This window comes from Pyrgilauda ruficollis, unplaced genomic scaffold, assembly GCF_017590135.1.
Source record: "Pyrgilauda ruficollis isolate IOZ18807 unplaced genomic scaffold, ASM1759013v1 scaffold17, whole genome shotgun sequence".
In the NCBI taxonomy this organism is placed as follows: Eukaryota; Metazoa; Chordata; class Aves; order Passeriformes; family Passeridae; genus Pyrgilauda; species Pyrgilauda ruficollis.
Window position 1 is genome coordinate 5,988,741 of NW_024515875.1, and position 18,533 is coordinate 6,007,273.

The following is an 18,533-nucleotide window of genomic DNA, read 5'->3' on the forward strand; positions in this document are numbered from 1 at the left end:
AATCATTCCAAAAGCACCCTGATATTTTAAAGTAAATTGGCTTCTGAACATTTCTCATGATAATAAATATGTGGTGTTGTTTTCTGCCAAGCACTAGTGACTGTGCATGCAACATGGTCAGTGAAGATTTCAAACTGATTTGAATAGGTGGTCCATAAAATCCAAGCCTTTTTGTTTTTCCCAGATACATAAATGAGGCCTTATGAAACCATGTGTACATCTGTACATTTTCCCAAGAATTGATATACCCTACCATGCTGACTCTTTCTGGGTGCTTCTGGTATTTTCAGAGAAAATTCCTCCCAAACGTTCAGTCTAACTTTAGAACTAAAGTATTTTTGCATTATTTGCCATCCACTAGAAAACCCCCCAGCAGAATGAAGAATGTCCTTTGAAAATGAAGTATCTGCCCAGCTGTGGCGGTACAGGCAGTAGGATGGTCTGGGCAAGGGAAGAAAAAGCAATGTTGTGTTGTCTAAAGGTAGAGGGAAGGACAGAAAGTCTTGCAGGCCCAAAGAAGAAGAGCATCACCATGGGTCCAAAAGTTGAGAGGAAGAAAGACGGGGCAATGTAGCTCTGGGGGGAGAGGAAGAGAAGGACAACGAAAGAGATTCTAGAGTGAGGGTAAAGAGTCAATGCAAAAGACAGGGCACATCAGAGGTATGGAGAAAGCATTTGTAACTGCAGGGAAACCCATTTTTAATGTTGGGAGCCACAAAAATCAATCTTTTGTGTCCATGAACATTCCAGCACTAAGGATTGAGGCAATATTAAAAAAGAATACCAAAAAACATGGTAGAAAGTGACAGTAAATATACAGTAAATATTCATTGTGCCTCATTTCAGTTCATGTGGGTTCTTTCTGTTTTGCAAGGGCATGCCAAACACTAATTATATGCATACCACCCCTAACAAATACAGCCTGATAAAGGTCATAACCCTTCATACATAATTGTGAGATTTTCTATTGCTTTCAAAGTACACTGAATCAGCTAACAGAGATCAGTACCACAAGAGGTCTTACTATTTCCTGAATTTTTGCAGGACTCCAGATATATTTTGGGAACTAAATTTCAACAATTCACAAGACAGGACAATGTTAATGCTGAAATTGCTATTAAACCCATTTTCTGAAAAAAATCCCCCACACTTACAGTGTGAAAGGAGCATCTAACCTAGGCTGGCAGTTTACTTCTATTTACAGAATAATGCAATTGTTTAGGTTGGAAAAGGCCATCATCTGGAAGGTGACTTGGGGACACAAAAAACTTAGGGGTCTAAAAGACACCGTGCACAGAACAGGTAGAGCATGAAGAGCTGCAGGCTCCACCTTCCCCTGCTGCCCTCTGCCAATATTCCTCACCCTGAACTTGGCCACCTCAGAAAGCAAAAGCAGGAGCTCATTCTCCAAGTTCCCTACAATCCCTGCTGGCCTCTGTCCTAAGATTGCTTTCATGGGTTTCCATTTGTACTGTCAAAAAAATCAGTGTGAGGTTTCAAATCCCATTTACTAATGAACTCTTTCATCTTTGTGAATGGGATAAAGGGATTCTTTGTTTGAAAATAAGGATTATTTTTTTCTTGTTGTTCTGCTCATTTTTTGCATCTTTTCATAAGCCTTTTGTTTTTAGAAAATATTACAAGACAAAACTGCACCCCAGTTTTAACAAAGAGCCTGACATCTCCAATTTGAAAAGAATTCTTGGATATACTAAATTGCATGCTGCCTGCTGTTCAGTTGTTTCACAGCTCTTTCTTCTTCCCAGATCACCAGGTGAGATTTAGGAAAGTCTCCCCAATGTTTACCAGCTCTATTAAAATCAAGATCTCTAGCAGAAGCTCATAATGAATAAAGTCAGAAGCCAACAGGAATGAATTGCAGCTAAAGTGATTTTGATAGCGATGATCCCTATAACCCGACTGCTTCCAAGCTTGGCCCTGAGGCAGGATTTTTAAATTAAAGAGAGGAAAGGATACACATACTTTTTAATCTGATTTTTTATTGTCATGGCCTGAATTTTTTTACTGGCTTTTGCAAAGTCTGGTTGGCTTCCAAGATGTTGAAACCTGGTGTCATCATCTTCTCCTTCTTCCCTCCCTGTTGTAAATTTACATTCTAAATCACTGCAGAAGAGGTAAACTATACATTCTAAAACTAGTGAGTGATGAAATTCACATTACCCTGCACATTCTTGCCCAGGAGACTTCCAGGCAAGGACCTCTGTGAAATGACAATGTTTTGAAGAGCTGGCAAGGTCAGGTGACTTTCCAAAATCCAGTTTTAATAATCCCCTCCCTTATTTTTGCATTTTTTGGCAAAATGTAGAAGAACATTTTCTAAAGGGCAGTTGCTGAGTAATCTGAAAGCGAATGCCCTCAAATCAAGGGCCTTAAAGCTGGTAGAACCACATAGGTCTACAAAGATTTTCCAGACTCTCACAGACTGAGCCTTTCCACAAAATACTCCCCTTTCTTTGTGGAAACTTTACAGTCCTGGGCTGCAGAGCCAGGCACATGTTTTCAGCACAGACCGAAACCCCTCAGTCAGGAGATATGGTTGGGTAATGAGAAGCTTGTGACTACCTGGAGAGGAGCAACAGTCGGACAGGGACATGCTTGAGGGGTCTTCCCTTTTTTAATTTGCAATAAGCAGCAGCCTGACCTAACAACACACTCAGCTTTTTCTGGCTGATGGCATTATCACAACCTTACCACAAAAATGTTGTGCTTTAGATGTAATTCCCAAAGAAGGGAGAAGGTAAGCCCTCAGGAGGTCCTTTTTATGACATTATGGGAAGAGCATCCAACTGGAAAACCTGGTGCACAGTAAGGGAGGTGTTTTTAAGAACCCCAGCAGCATGTTGGTGTACTCACAATCAGATGACCCTGTGTGTGCGTGCAGGTTTGTTGGTGAATGTGGAGAGTGGATGAGGGCCGGGCTCAGAGAAGGAACAGCTTCAAGGTTCAGGCAGGGAAGGCCCGGCTTGGCGCTGCATGCACCCGTCTGAGTAATCTCATTCTCCTCAGACGCCTTCTGGTTTTCAGCTGTCTTGGGTTTCTTCCTGAAAATAAACAAAGAGACCTTTGAAGGGACTGACTGCATATTTGGGAAAAGGCATTTTTAGAATCTGTTAAAGATAACTTTCTTCCCCCACCACCACCCCCCTCTCGCCTCTCTTTTCCCTTACAGGGAAGGACACAGAGAAGACTTTCCTCCATACTTCTTGTTTGGAAACAAGCTGCTCCTTGTTTTGACTCTGATGCAATGGCCCTGAGACCATGTTACAGCAAACAGGCCAAGCACGAAGCTCCTTATTCTGCCCCTACTGATAACATATAAAATGAAACTCGTCCCAGTAGTTTAGGCAGCGTTATAAATAAGAAGCTTGACTAGGCCAATATTCAAGCAACAATCAATTTAGTCAGCGCGCCGCTTGACAAATATTAACCAAGGCTGTAGCATTCTGAATAGAGAGTTATACACAAATATAATATAATTGTCTGAAAAGCAAACAAATATGCAAATTTCAAGTTCAAAACTAATCAGTGCAGAAACTTGCATTGTGGGGAGGCAATTTCGAGGTGCAGAGGTCATCTAAGTAAAGCATTAAGACTTGGAACCTGAAACAACTTTCTACGAGCACTGAGCACAAGAGCTCTCAACACCTCCCTCCATCCAGAGCCTCCAAAGAACTAAGCCTCAGTGGTACATCAAGCAGGTAGTCAGTCACCACCTTAGCTTCACGGCTGGAGAAGGCGAGGCACCAGGCGAAGCGGCAGGTTTTGAATCACACAGCGAGCACGCCGGGCAGGGCAGCGAGCACGCGTCTCACCGTTCCCCCTCCGCTACAGAGGTGCGGGTGCTCCCTCGGCGCTCCCCGAGCCGGAGAGCCGCGCCGCCAGCTCGGGATGCAGCCTCCGGAGGAGACAGCGCTGCCGCGGCCCGGGATGCAGCCGGGGCAGCGGGCAAACATCGGCTGCTGCCGCCGCATGCTGGAGGGAGAACCGTGGGCACTCAGGAGAGCAGCAGGAGCCGGGCAGGCTGGAGCCGTGCTGCTGGAACCCGTTATCGCCTGCCGACCCCCGAGCAGTGCCGGGGCACCCCGGGAGCACGTCCCGCCTGCCGGCAGAGCCCTTTCCACAGGCCTCACGGAGAGCCAGGGCGGGAGCCCCTTCTCCCCGCGCGCCTTTGCCCTCCTGCGTCCCACCCGGGACGGGATTTGAGGGCTGCACCGGCCCCTCCATTCTCAGATGCGACCGTCCGGCGCGGAAAGCACCGATCCCGCGGGGGGCGAGGAGGGGCAGAGCGGGCCGGCCGCTTACATAAAGGCCTTATATAAGGGCGGCACGCCCGGCCGGGGGCAGGGCCCGACCCGCCGCCATTGCTTGCGGCAGCCGCCGGGAGGCAGCACCCGCACGGCCCGGCCCGGCCCGGCCCGGGGCGCAGAGCGGGGAAGAAAATTAGAATAAAAATAAAGTTAAACGGGCCAGAAAGAAAGGAAACAAATCTTTCCCCACCCTTCCTCCCGCAAAGCTCCCCCAGGAGGTGGTGGGCGTGGAAGGGATGCCTTGGATCGGCCGAGGGGCAGCAAGAAGCGCCCCGTGGCAGCTGGCCCGGGCTTCGGGGTGCGGCCGGGGAGCTGAGCTGAGCTGAGCTGAGCTCTGCAGGTGAACCACGCCAGCGAGGGGGTCACACTGATAACCCCGCAGCTTCTGGCAGCCCTGGTGCGTTTTGGATTACCGGGACTACAGTCTCCATGCCACGGGATGGGTGGATGGTATTGCTGCTGTAAACTATAGCTTGTACGTGGGCTTGTACATATATTTTAAAGTACATGGGCTGCATATGTTTTGTTTGTGAGAGTCCACGTGGATCTTTGGCATGATCCAAACGAACTCTGGCATGCCTTCACACACCTCATTTCCAGAACCCAGGACATTCCATGACATGTGCAGCCAGCATGCGCTGGGAAATGCAGGAAATCTGTGCATAAACCAGTGGGTTTTTACAGCATTGCTACCCAAGCAGCTTTCAGATAGCACAACTTTTTGGCCAGGGAACAAAGGCTATATGTAGGCTTGGACTCTGGATGCACAGGGCAATGAAGTTCCTTGTACCCAGGAGCTGAACTGCTGTATTTAAGGTCTGTTTTCAGCTCAGAGTTAGGCCAAGTTATATGCTTGGAATATAGCCTCTGACTCCAGGTCTGTCCACACACACAGCTGCCTACCCTGGGCAGGAGACTGCTGTTATTTGCAGAGTAGGGGCTTAGTCTGAGTAAACAAGACTTGTCAGTCGACTAGCACAGCCATAATTTTTTTGTTAAACCAAGCAATGACGGATGTTTCATCCTGTGGCTGATCCTGCCTGTGCCTCCCAGGCCTTCAAAACTCATTAGAGGGACAGGTTAAAAAACACTATAGGAACACCAAGAAGGCTGTGCAAAGCATCCCCTGCTTCTTCCTATCCAAACTCATATATTTTCTACTTTGCTCCTAAGGCTGACACTGTGTTATCAAGATGCTCTTCTGTCATCATTTTTCTGCATTGCAGTCCTGCAGCTTGGTGACTTTTGCTCACTAGGATGGTAAGAATATAACAGTGGTGCTGACTGGCACTGGAGATGACACCTCTCCTCAGGAGTTCATTTCTCTCACTGTTCAGACATGGGCTGTATGTCACTACCACCTGAAAGGGATCCAGCCTTTCACAGGAGGAAAGCAAGGGAATCAGCAAAGTCAGCTAAGGATCTAAAGAAAGCTTTTCAGAAAAGAAAAATTCTGGGGACACTGTGATCAAAACTACCTATGAAGAAACCCAAACAAAGTTCTCCAGTCTGCAATGTCCAGCTAGTGCTGCCAGCAAAGGCAAAGCCACAGCAATTCTGCTGTTATTGTAAGTATATTGCTATTCTTTTGTTCTACCTTATCACCCATACAGAAAGCTCCTATTGCCATGATCATCACCTATATATTCTAATTAAGTATTCTTGCATTCTCTTATATAGTCTACTTCTATTGCTATCTTTTTGCTGTAAGTCTTCACTGGGAGAGTTGTTAAGTACTCAATCAGGTTATGGCATCTCCATCCTTGGAGATTTTCCAAACTTAATTGAACAAGGCCCTGAATAACCTAATCCAGCTTGGAAGTCAGCTCTGCTCTGAGCAGGGAATTGGACTACAGACCTCCAGAGGACCCTTCCAACCTAATTTTTTTTCTGATTGCACACTACTTCTATGAACACTTCCATCAGCAAGCTCTCTAATATATCTCTATGGTCCAGAAGGTAAAAACGACACACTAACTTTGTAAAACTGTGAATTGTTATAGCAATGTCAAAACCCCTGAAAGAACAAGGGTCGGAGCAAGATTGAAACAAGTAATAAATATTGTTTTTGGAACCTTCTCAAATTACTCCTATTAATGTCCCATCTCTGGACTTCATTGATTGGCAATCCTATGTGATTATTTCTGTAGTAAGGGTCAGTCTACCTTGCTGCTTTAGTTCTTATGACTGTGTTCTCTATATACTAATCTTGGAAAAGAGGTGTTTGCTATTTACTTGTTGGTAAGGGCAATATTTGCCATGTTTGGAATGCAAAAGACTTGGGAATGTGCTCTTGGAGCAAGGGGCTCCATTCTGATCTCTGGTTATCTCCTTCTGTACACATACCTGTGGTGCATTACAAGTCCTTTCCAATACTGAACTCATTCTTAACATTATCAGAGGGCCATCATCATCCTTGCTCCTTGTGAAGAAGGGCAGAAGGGCAATACAGAAAAGAGGTGGCACTTTGGTACATGGACTTGCTGCATAGAATCCCATAAGCTAGGAACAGAAAAGATACTGACTTTCAAAATGTAGAGGGTCCCTGCAGAATTTATATTTGCTACTGATTTACAAGAGATTTATACAGTTTATTTCTGAACTTTCTACCTACTCTATCACTTTAAATTTTCTATCCTTTGTCCATGTACTTTCCTTTTGTTGGTATACACTTTTAGCATTCCCTTATATTTATTGTGGGTTTTTTTTTTGTTATGTTAATTTACACCACTTAAAATATATTATCTTCTTTCTTCAGTGTGTGCTCTCCAGTACCTAACAGTAGGCTAACTGCCTCCCCTGTCTTTCCTGAACCGAACTGTGTGTATCAGTACTTGTCAGCTTATATGTAAAGCAAATGTACAATCACTGCCATCATTTTATTTCTGTTTTCTGTAAGCATCCTCATTACACTGAGGCATTTGCTCCTTTCCATGTATCTAAACACTGCACTATCATAGAAGAAGATCTCAAATGGTGGCCAACTCAAAATGATGCAGCGGCTGCAATGATCTGGGCACTGGCTGTAAACCAGAATTGGCTCATTTCTGTTTCATTTGAAGGCAGATTGGGTAATATTTTGGATGTCCTAACCTCAAAGCTATCTAGAAACTAATTACTACCTCTGAGCTTTGGAATGCCTTTAAAACCCCTGCCACACTTCCCCTTTCTTGCTGCCACTCTTGCATACAACTTTCTCTCCCTCAACCCTCCACTTGCTCTCCACAGTTGATTTCATTGCATGTACCTCCCTTGCAACCATTACTTGAGTTTGGAATGAATTTCCCCTGGATGAGTTAACACATTCTCACAGTGGGGCCAGCAAACCAGGTCCCTGTCAAAAATAGACAGTGTATGTTGTACTTCTCACACAGCAGCTATAACTAATGCTTGAACCTTCCCTCTCTCTGTCCTGCAGAGACATCAGGTTAGCACTGAACAAATTAGCTCAGGTATAGGAGCCAATGTGGCTGTGCAGAGCCCACAGCAGCATCCTGGCTCTCAGGGGAAGCTATGATAATGTGACTGCATGAGAATAATACTACATAATGAACAATAATGAGGCAGTTTTCAGCCTCTGAATACAGGGAGGGCTGGGTCACCAACCAGACCTTTGTTCGTCGCATATTAAGCAGCACAGAGGGAACATGCCACAGGGTTGCTGATGTTGTTGTAAGTGCTGCTGCTGGCTTAGTCTGCCCACCCATGTTCCAGGCATTATTTCACCTCTTCACAGCTATGGCATCACCTTATACTAAGTGCCCTCAGGTCAGAGGTGCCTGTAGTGTCCAAGCACTGCACTTAACTCACTGGTGCACAGTTAGTTTGTAACCTTAGTAATTCACAGGGGCTGTACAGAACTGGAAAAAAAAAAAAAACCCAACAAAAACCAAAACCTCCAGCTTTTCAAATCCTAAAAATAAGAGTGTGAAAATAGTTCACGTCTGATTTTAAGCAATATTTTCCCTGAGTGTTCTGCTGCACATTCTTCCTCTGCCTGTGTGCGACTAACACAGCTCCTGATATCAGTGCTTATCACTGCCAGTGTTGTGTCTCTTCCAGACATGACATTGACAATACATATTTAGAAACTGACAAAGTAAAGAGAGAGAGATGAGTACAATCACTGAATATAAAAAAAATAGGCCTGAAAGAACAACAAAAACCCACTAAAATCTGCTCAGAGACCTCACCCCAAAATTCAGGGCACACTGAGTGCCAGAGCTGAGGGTGAAGTTTCCCAAGACAGGCTCCATTTAAATCACCTGAGCCATCACAGTTTTCCTGCCAGCAGTGTTGCTTCAGTAGTTAAAAGTCCTGCACAGGCTGACTGCCTGAATATTCACACAGCTTCTCTGATGATTTTGCAGCCACATTGATCTTCATGCTGTTGCAGCTACATGACTGGCAGTTTGTTTAAAATCTCTGACTGCAAGTTTGTGTCATACAATGGAAAACACAAACTCCTGAAAACATCGCCATAAAATGTAATATGAAAGAGAAATCCCAGCAGAACACTGCAAAGCAAGAATGGGAGGCATGCAGAACTGACAAGAGAGACCCAATGTTCTAGTGCAATAAAAGCCTGGAAAATTTAATCAACACAGAAAAGTAAAATAAACTCGAAAATCCCTTACAGGAGACTGATTAACATAATTAAATTAAACTCAGAGATTAAGTTAAAGTAAGATTGAAATTTGCTGGGTCCTTTTCAGGCCTGAGGTAGGGTTTATATGGCCCAAAATTTGTCCATTTATTCCGTCTAAACCACAAGTCTCTTGAGAGTTGGGTCCTGACTACAGATCTTGCCTGACTTGTAACATCAGAGCATCTCAGCTATGCTAACACTGTGACAATACTGACAATTACTGAGAATTGATCAAAAGAGTTCAAAACTATTGTATTTATGGGGGATAAAGTACAAAGATAAGGCAAGTGGTCATTTCAGAACATAATAAAACCACAATGCAAAGTCAGGATTCTCTCAGGCAACTTTAACTACGTAATCCAGCCAAATCTACCAAATTGTAATGGCCTTAAGTCATAAATGTCTCAAGATCCAGAAAGAACAGTGTAAACCTTTAAGAAGTTGCAGTAGATTCCATCTGTATTGCCTGAAACACCAATGAGAGGAAAGGTGTCTCATTAAAAAGTAATAAGAATAAAAAAGAAGATAAACACTGCAAAGACAAACATGGATGAACCAACTAGAACAGCACAAACTAGAGCAATAAGTAGGGAGAACCTGCCAAAGTAAAAAATATGAGCAGATCAAACCAGGCATTGCTGAACTATGCTGTGAGGCTATGACTTAAATATTTAACAGTTTTTTACTGACATACTTTTTGCCCACATATTTCCTTGCAAATTTCAAAAGCAAAACTAAGTTTACCCTCATCAGTAAGGCTCACAGGTGCTGCAGTTTGTTTTTGTTTTTGTAAGATGTCTTTTTTTTTGCTGAACAAGAAGTCTTTTATAAGAGATAAAATATACTTACAGTGGTTTCCAAATGGTATCACTCTTCAGGTAAATTACTCCAAGCCTTGGACCTAGTGCAGACGTTCATTGGGGCAGGGAACAGAGAGAGGCTGTGTCTGTACCAGGAAGAATCAAAAGGAAAGGTCAGGGGGAAATAATAATTATTTACTGAGAGCAAGAAAACTTGCTACAACTCTAACTGGCATTCTGTGTTGTGAGTACAGCTGGCTGCAGCCTGGTAGTGCTGAATTCCCGCTTCAATCCCTCCAGCCCTGGCTGCAAATGACCACAGAGTCAGTCCCCAGTTGTCCCAGTCTGCCCATGCAACCTAACCCAGTGAAGCAAGGAGGAGAGGGATGAAAGGGCTATCAGCAGGATTCCTTCTGAGAAGTTGCTCACGCCAGTGGCATGAGCACGGAGCACTGATGGAGAGCGAGCACAAACTTGGCACTCAAGTGCATCTCATCAACAATAAGGGCAGTCCTGTTTTGAGCAGCAACAAAAACTTCCTCAGGACTGAAAGACAGGAAAAGGAAGGAAAGAATTCTCCTTCATGTCTTTTGCTGTCTTTACATCACAAAAAGCATGGCTCATATCAAAGCAGAAACCCCACTTTTCTCTCATCAGCCACCTGGTCTACTGCAGTGACACCAGGGAAGTAACTTATTGCCAGCCTTGCCGGAAAGGTTCAGCTCAGCAGCAGTTTTATCTCTGAAATCCTCTGAGCTAAAGAGATAGTTGGAACCAATGGACTGAGAGAGGAAGGAATCCACAGAAAAATCACCGCTCCAATAGACGGTGATTTCACCATCCAGATCTAAGTTTTTGTGAGTATTTACATTTTTGGGGGACTTGAATCCCTCTCTAGACTAAGAAAACTCCTCCTTTGCTAGCTTCTTATTATCTTTTGGTGGCTCACTGTGGGTATGTTGGGAGTATGTCTGAAGTTGACATCCAGGGACAGAATTAAATCCTGCTCACTTCACTTACACAAAGAACTCTTGAGACAGCAGCATATTCAATCCTGTCCACAGTAAAGCCACTGGTGCCACTTCCATGCAAAAATTATCCTGCCTACTCTGAGCAGACCAGAAAAGCAAATGTTTGTTTTATCAAAGAAATCAAGAAGGTGAATGAAAAATGGTAAGAGATGTAATTGTTATTTCACAGGTAGCTAATGTCACTGTGCAAGTTGGAATTTATGTCTGAAAATGCAACACAAAAAACCCCCACTGTTCATGCAGCAGGAACACTCCAATGAGCACCAACAGACACAATGAGGGATTTTAGATGACACTGTAATAATGTACTTCACAAAATATACATTCAGTTTTATGTTCAATTCACACATTTTGTAATGCTGATGTTTCTTAGTGACTGGGATATATACTAAATTCTGATTTCAACAGGCTACATGAAATCTGGCAGCTACATTTTACAGGGGCTCAAGCAAACATTTTCTTTGATTCCAGTTTTTTTTTTTAGGTTCTTCCCTCTTGGAGTCTGCTTTGAATTGCAAATTAAGTAAATTCAAACACACACACAAAAAATCTACAACTTAGCCTGAACCTCTGAGTTTCACCAGGGTTTGGGAGGGGAACCACATGCATCAGGTTAGTTTGAAAGAATTACATAAAATAATGACACTTTTGACCAGAACCAAGGATTGAATTTCAAAGGTGCAGTAATGCCCAAGGATTCTGTAGATTTAAGTCCTTGCTAACACTCAGCATGGCTTACTTTCAAGCTCTCCTTCCCACCTCCATATATGCCCCACCTGTTCTGTTAACGCTGACCTCGCTTCTTACATCCACTTTACACACATCAGTCTGTCTTTTATCTGGCTATTGCTCACCTTTTTAAGGCATAAATCCCACGTGCCTTAGAGACTGCCTAGTACTTCAGATAATGTGCATTTTTAACTTGTACTAGAAGCAGAAAAATCACAGGATCGGGTCTTTAGTCTTTACTTCAGCAGAGCTCCTGCTCACTTCACTCCTAATTTCACACAAGAGAAGCCTAAGAACTGCATGTACTAATCCTGCATATTTTGTCACCTCTCTTTTTGTGTCATTATTGCTCTTCCAATCTCTGGGATCCCAATCCAAGTGGCTCTCTTTTGTAGCACTGCCTAGCACTCAATCTGGCTTCCCATCAAGGGTCAGGCAGACAAGTTGTTAGAGATGGGCTGTTGGAAGTCTTCGACAAAATGTGGGCTCAAAAATCTCTGTGAAAGGCAATACTTAAAATATCTTCATTTTTCTCCATGTTTTTTGCTATGGCCTAGAAGATATCTCTCTTTCTTCCAGTGTGATGAGCATAAAGCACTGAGATCCTCAGCAGTTGTTAGGCACTTTTTAAGTACATAAAATCAACAAAGCTGATGGTACTTCTTAAGACACTGGTATTGCAACAGAGAGTGAAATACTCCAAATTTTGTAAAAGACTTAATTTGACTTTGGAAAAATTAGAAGAAAATGGTCTTTGACCATAAGAAGATTGGGCAAAAAGAGAGACAAGCAGGACAACAGAGGAATGGGATGTGTGACATTGGGTTAAGTAACTTCTCCCCTGTGTACCTGGGCTCTTCTATCCAGAAAAGGAAAGCATTGTATTTCTGTTCCACGGGGTACTGTGCTTAATTAAGATTTTGGAGGATAAATGTTCTGCATGAATGCATTCCAGAAATGCAGACTTTATTACTTAAATATTCCCACTAATGATAGTAACTTGGGCATTTTATATATGCTCACTTTTATTCCACCTTGCTCTTTCCAAGTTTTATCTGGTAATTTAGAGGGTGTGAGGAACATTATTTGTATCAGTGTTTTTATTAAGGAAGGTCCATTTTATGAGAGTAGTGATGTACTACAGATTGTGATTTAAGATGTACACTTTAGGCCACTTTTATACTGACTTCAGTGCAGTTGCAATGGGCATAAAGTCAGGAGAAAATGTGGTGCTTTACATAATAATGCTGCTGATTAATGGGCTCCTGGACCATAACTCTAAGTCTGAGTTATGGTCCAGATCCTCCTTCTCCCTCCTGAAATTTGTCTTGACCCTTTCATCTCTTGTTAGCTACCTTTCCAGGGCTGTTCATTAATCAGCACCATTGATCTGATGTGGTCTGTCATATTGTATTACCTAAAACACACAGAAGCAAGCCTTGGCCTGACTCTGCTCTTTACACAACACACCATCATATTTCCTTTACAGATGACTTAAATATTATAAACATCAACTTACTGCTGTTGCTTGGTCCTGAAACTGGCTTTTTCTAAATTAGTTCCCTGCAGGATATTTCTTTCTGTCCCTCTGGCTGTACTTCTGTCCGCTCAGAGACACCATCAAACACATTGAGTATTCCCTGCTTGTTAGGAGCACTCCTATGTCTGACCAGCAAGGGACAATCAGCAAAACAACTCATCTTTGCTTGAGATGTGGTACCACAATCTTCTGTTACTTTTTTTTTAGTGATTCCCAATCAAGCAGACTCAAGTTTTTAGTTAATTGCTATTTATTTTATTCTTGCAATAGTCTTTTCCCTGGTATCATCACAATGCTTCCTTCTGCCTTTCCTCGGATCCCTAGTAATGAAAAAATTAAAAGAGAAGCTTCTTGTGAGCTTATTTCTGATTACTCTTATTTACTGTGCTGGAACAGTGCTGTCTGTCATGAGGCAATGGAAAGTAAGTCACTAGTGCCTCGAAAGTTAGCATGTCTGATCTTAATGCACATATTGTACAGCTCTCTTGAGTCAGGTGGGTTGAGTTTTAACCTATGCTTTCACAGTCATGATATATTTTCAGACTGGGCTGTCTAGGCTAAATTCAATTCTTTTTGGTCACTTTTTCTCTCTGGGAGTAGCATTTTGGATTAAATTCTTAAAGCCACAACAAGAGGGAGGAGATGAAAACAGCAGTGTTAGCCATCAACAAACACGATTAAAGAATCAACTTTCTGCATAAAGTGGGTTATTCCAGATATATTTTAATGTTTATGGGAGAAAGTACATTGTCTGACTAGGTCTGACTAGGGCATTTACACTGTATGAACAAAGTTAGGTCATTGGCTACCTGTAGGTAGATATCCAACCCCGATGTCTTAGAGATCAACATAGACTGAGATATAAAAGCCACTGTTCCAGCAGAGGCCAGAACTTGAGCCAAAAAAACTGACAAAAATTTAGCAAAGCAGGACATGTTATGAGAAGGCCATAACCACGGGTTTTTCACAGTAGTCAAGGTTTTATTTCCAAGAGGAAATGGCTAATTTCTGTATTCTACTGGGAATGCTGTATGTCCACTATCAGTATGGCCTAAAAATCAGAAACTAATTTGTTAATGGATTAGACATTTACAGAAAGACTGTTTAAAGAGGCTGGACTGCTCTAGCCTGGTAAAGGCCAATTTCCCACAGGACATATTTGCAATAGCACTTGAGAAAAAAATCTCTCCCTGAAGTCCCAGAGGTACTTACTGAAATCCAGAATAGCAGGAAAGTCTACATTGTAGGAAAGTCTACATTATATTCCCACTTTTTCACTCACAGGCCCTCTATTACCTGTCTGCATCTGTTTCTTTTCCCCTTCTTTCAGGGCCTTTTATCTGATACTATAGAATTTCACTGCTCTTAAGCTGCAATTCTTAAGTTTGATTTTGGCACTTGGAATAGGCATTTTCGAGGTCTCACTTTTGTTCTGTTGATTCTTCTGATATTTCTTTCTATTTGCAAGCAGTACTCTCCATGTAACAGCTAACCATGCCTAAGAGTTCAGGTCGAAAAGGATGACTCTTCTCCTTCTGACTTTCCACTTCCCATGCCAAATCCCCTCCTACCTGGGGCAGTGGTACAAGGCCTCAGTCCAGAACATTCTCTCTCATTTAAGATCTAACTCTGAGTGCTGCCTATTTTCCACTAATGAATATCTCATCATGCTCAGTGTATTTGGTGTGTAAATTCCACACCTGCGGGTGGGCAGGTGCCCAAGCAGAACGTGTGCTGCTCTCTTGGCTGCTCCTCGCCGGGGCGGAGCAGAATAAAACCATGCTTGGCAATGTTAAGCAACTGTTTGGACTTTGCACACCTGATTTGAAATGAAGATATCTGCTACTTGGAAGAGGAAACTAAATGTAAGTTGTTGGTAGGCCTAATCAGAGCAGGAGCAGGTCTACCAAAAGCCCTAATGTAGCATTCAGCTAATTGTTTAAATGAATAGAAAAATGTGTGACGCCAGACTGAACCATAGCAGTGTGTCAGAGCACTTTTCACATGTGGTAACATGAATAAACAGTATTGTACACATACATAGATATATAAATATAAGTAACCATATATTTATGTATGTATGTAGAGTTATATGCATGATCATTATTTTAAAATTATCTTATTCTGGCAGAACATTGCTGGGTATAAAACATGGAATTCTGTGTATTCCTACTTTGGAGCCTTCACAGTTGTATCTGAATGCTGAGTGAAACCATGTAATTTTCAAAGCAGTTCATTAAAGTGAGGTGTGACTGAGGCAAACAGATAAAGTCCTAATTTTATTGATGTTGGTGTGGAATATGGAGTAAATCATCTGTGCTCAGTGGAACTGCACCTACATAACCTTTCCTGGGAACAGACTGATTTGTGGGTAGTGCTTGTATACTGCAAGTGTTGTTGAATCTTGAGTGCTACTTTTCTACAGATACTTAGTATTAATAGAAGCAGTTTTAGGGTATAAACAGCCTCAGGCATTTATGGGCTGATGCTGTACGTTACAAGGCATCAGCATTATGGCATGAAACTCAAAAGGTTCATGGGAGGGGAACAAGTAAGAGGTTCAGGTTTTGAAGCCATGAACATTCAGGATGGTCAGTGCAATCAGAATATTGTCTTGTTAACAAGAAGGCAGCACCCGGACAACATAACACTGCCTTGCTGCCTTAAACAAGATTCTCACAAAACTAAAAGTATAGTTGTGCTGCAATTAATACCAATGTTTCTGAAGCTGAAATATGAATTGCCATCACTGCAATCACCAGAGACAAAGAAAATGTGTAGAAATTAAATTGTTACAGTAATATATCCGCCTAAGCTACTGCTTTGGCTAGATGAGCCAGATTAGCTCATGACAGATGAGCTTCATGAACATTTCATTGCCAAGGAACCCTGTCAAAATATTGGTGATTTCTCTGAATCTGTTCAACATCATGGAGATGTCAAACGAAATCTGAAAGGACATTATTTTTCAGGAAGAACAAAAACAATGAAAGCATACGAAGAAAATGAGCTGAGTTTCTTCCTCCTCCCCTACACATTGCTTTGGTTTCATTAAATGCTGTCCTGCCAAATACTTTGGCATAAACCCTGAAACCCTTTACTCCCATAGATACTGGTGAATTGTAGAAAGTACTGAATGTCCTCAAAGATCTCTCTGTTTCAGTAACCAGGTTTTCAAACAGCCAGTGTATTTTGACCGAGGTGCAGAGACTGTGTAATCTCAGCACAGAACAATTTAATCAAGATTTACACCATTGACACTGGTTCTGTCACACCCCCATCCTTCCTGGTTACAGTGGTACAGCACTTGATGTATCAATGTCTGGCCACCAAGCTTGTGGTTCTTATGCTGAAAGATGGTCTCAGTCACAAGTCAGAAGTACCTTTTCATGAATGTGGAACATGATACAAAATGGTAAGTGATAAAAGTAATTAAATACTGTTTTTTAAATGGTGTGTTGCTTGTGGAAACTATGAGATATTCTTTACATTAATTAAAGATAGAATTCCATGTAGGACAGTGGAAATTTCAGCTATAAATTTCAATAGATTTGACCCATTTGTCACACGACTATCCCCTTCAAGGCAAACTAAGAACTAAAAATTTCTCTGATGCATCTGGTTTTCTCAAGCACCAAGAGCCAGGTTATCAAACAGAAAAGCAGAAAAACTGAGCACCCTCCTTCCTCCCAAAAAAACCCTTAACATTTTCATGATAGAATTCCTTCCTGTCCCTGAGCTTTCATTATGTGACTTGTTTTATAAGGAGAGGAAAATGCTTGCATGATTTTTATCTGCCTTCACTAGAGGAAAATTTATATTAAAAATCACATTTGCATGGATTCTGAGGGGCAAAGTCTGAGACAAGGAATCTTTTCCTTATGTTTTAACATTTTTACCACCACTGCCTGAATGCTGAGCTAAACAACTGTGTTACTGTCAGTTATGAAAAAATTTAAATGATTTTAATTTTTTTTTGTTTTGTTTTGGATTACTGTCTCCATCTCTGAAGATTTCCCTTGCCAGTCATTCATTAAAGACTAGGTGAAAAGCACCACAAACGTGTTTTCCCATACCATTCTTCCTGTGTGTTTGCTGCCTCTGGCCTCAAACTGTACAAATGAAAGCTTGTTTGATTTATGTCAAAAACTATATATAAAATATCACACGGGATCCACAGAGAAACCGAGTCACTCTGGGCTTTAGTTTCATTATCCATTGAGGAATAACTGACTACAGCCTTGGAGTACATAGAACTGATCAAAGCGCTTGCTTCCTCACAAGCAAAGAGAAAACCACTGTAGATTTCCTGTTTCATGCTTCAGTGCCAAAACACAATGAAAAAAGTTCTAGATGAGCATGTGAATTATTCTAAAACATTGCTCAATCAAATCTGATGGTTATGCGCATTTGTGAAACTCATCATTTGAAATGTCAAGTCACTGACAGCAGTGTGTCCTGAGGTGTGATGTATATTTGTGATAATTATTTGCTTTTTAAAGTTATGTATCATCTGCATCAAACCAGGATTTTTCTTAAGTGTGCCTGAAATGTAGAGATGTCAGTGCCAGCTGCGTTATTCAGATCTGGGTTTTAAACACCCTGTGCCAGGAAAACACAGAGTCAGGATATGACTACAATGCCATTTTTAAGACACTCTGAGTTATTTTTCACTATTCTCTTAAAAGTGTATGTGGTGTGGATGATGGAGAATGATTACTAACATTAATAATAGCTGAAGTGACTTCTGTGCAGTATATGCAGCAAGATGCATTAAAGAAAATAACATAGCAGTAATTGTTATTCTTACTTCAGTATTAGCAAATGATACTCTTGGGATTTATCGTAATTCAGTATTAAGCTCTCTTCTGTGGCTTTTAGAGGCCTCTTCTCTGGTCATTTCCAAACTTTTTTGAATGAAACTGAAGGCAGTTGGCTGTGTTGTTGGATAAGTTCTGCTAACGTAGGAAGACTGTCTCCTGAGTGCTAAAAAGACCATTTGCAAATCTTCAGCATCTTCTTTCTTGACAGCAGAAGTTACTATGCAGAATGGTTTAGATGATGCTGAAATGAAATTTTATAGGAGATCCACAATATTCCAAGAGGAGGCATGGTAGGGAATGGCAGTGACTTGAGGGGACCTGATAGCAACTTCTCCACCTTTTATTTCTGGAAAGTGACTCTGTAAATAGGCATCCCACCAGTGTCTGAACTCAACATTTTTTCTTATCAGGAAAGAAATTCTGTGAGAAGGTGATTTGAGTTTTTGACTGTAGACAATCTGGCAGCTACCTTACTCCTGCTATTTTGTGACAGAAAATCGTACAAGAAAATGGCCCAGATGAAAAAAATTATCAGGGTGCTTGCAGATATTCTGATTTCTGCCACGATCGGCAAGAAGTACCATAGGAAATGGATCAGGAATCTTAGCTGTAGGGGAGCTTGGAGCTATTCTAG

The 18,533-nt window shown here is 42.0% G+C and overlaps 1 protein-coding gene across 14 annotated transcripts in view; it reads right to left on the reverse strand.

Annotated features, from left to right (window-relative positions):
- The window catches only part of ZBTB20 (zinc finger and BTB domain containing 20), a 474,871-nt gene that overhangs the window by 29,346 nt on the left and 426,992 nt on the right, over window positions 1-18,533 (reverse strand). For all 14 annotated transcript variants that reach the window (XM_041463801.1, XM_041463807.1, XM_041463806.1 and 11 more), the window contains 2 exons: window positions 9,826-9,922; window positions 2,875-3,062 (listed from right to left, as the gene is read on the reverse strand). The gene's annotated coding sequence lies outside the window, so the exon portion shown is untranslated. The remainder of the gene's footprint in view (window positions 1-2,874; window positions 3,063-9,825; window positions 9,923-18,533) is intronic.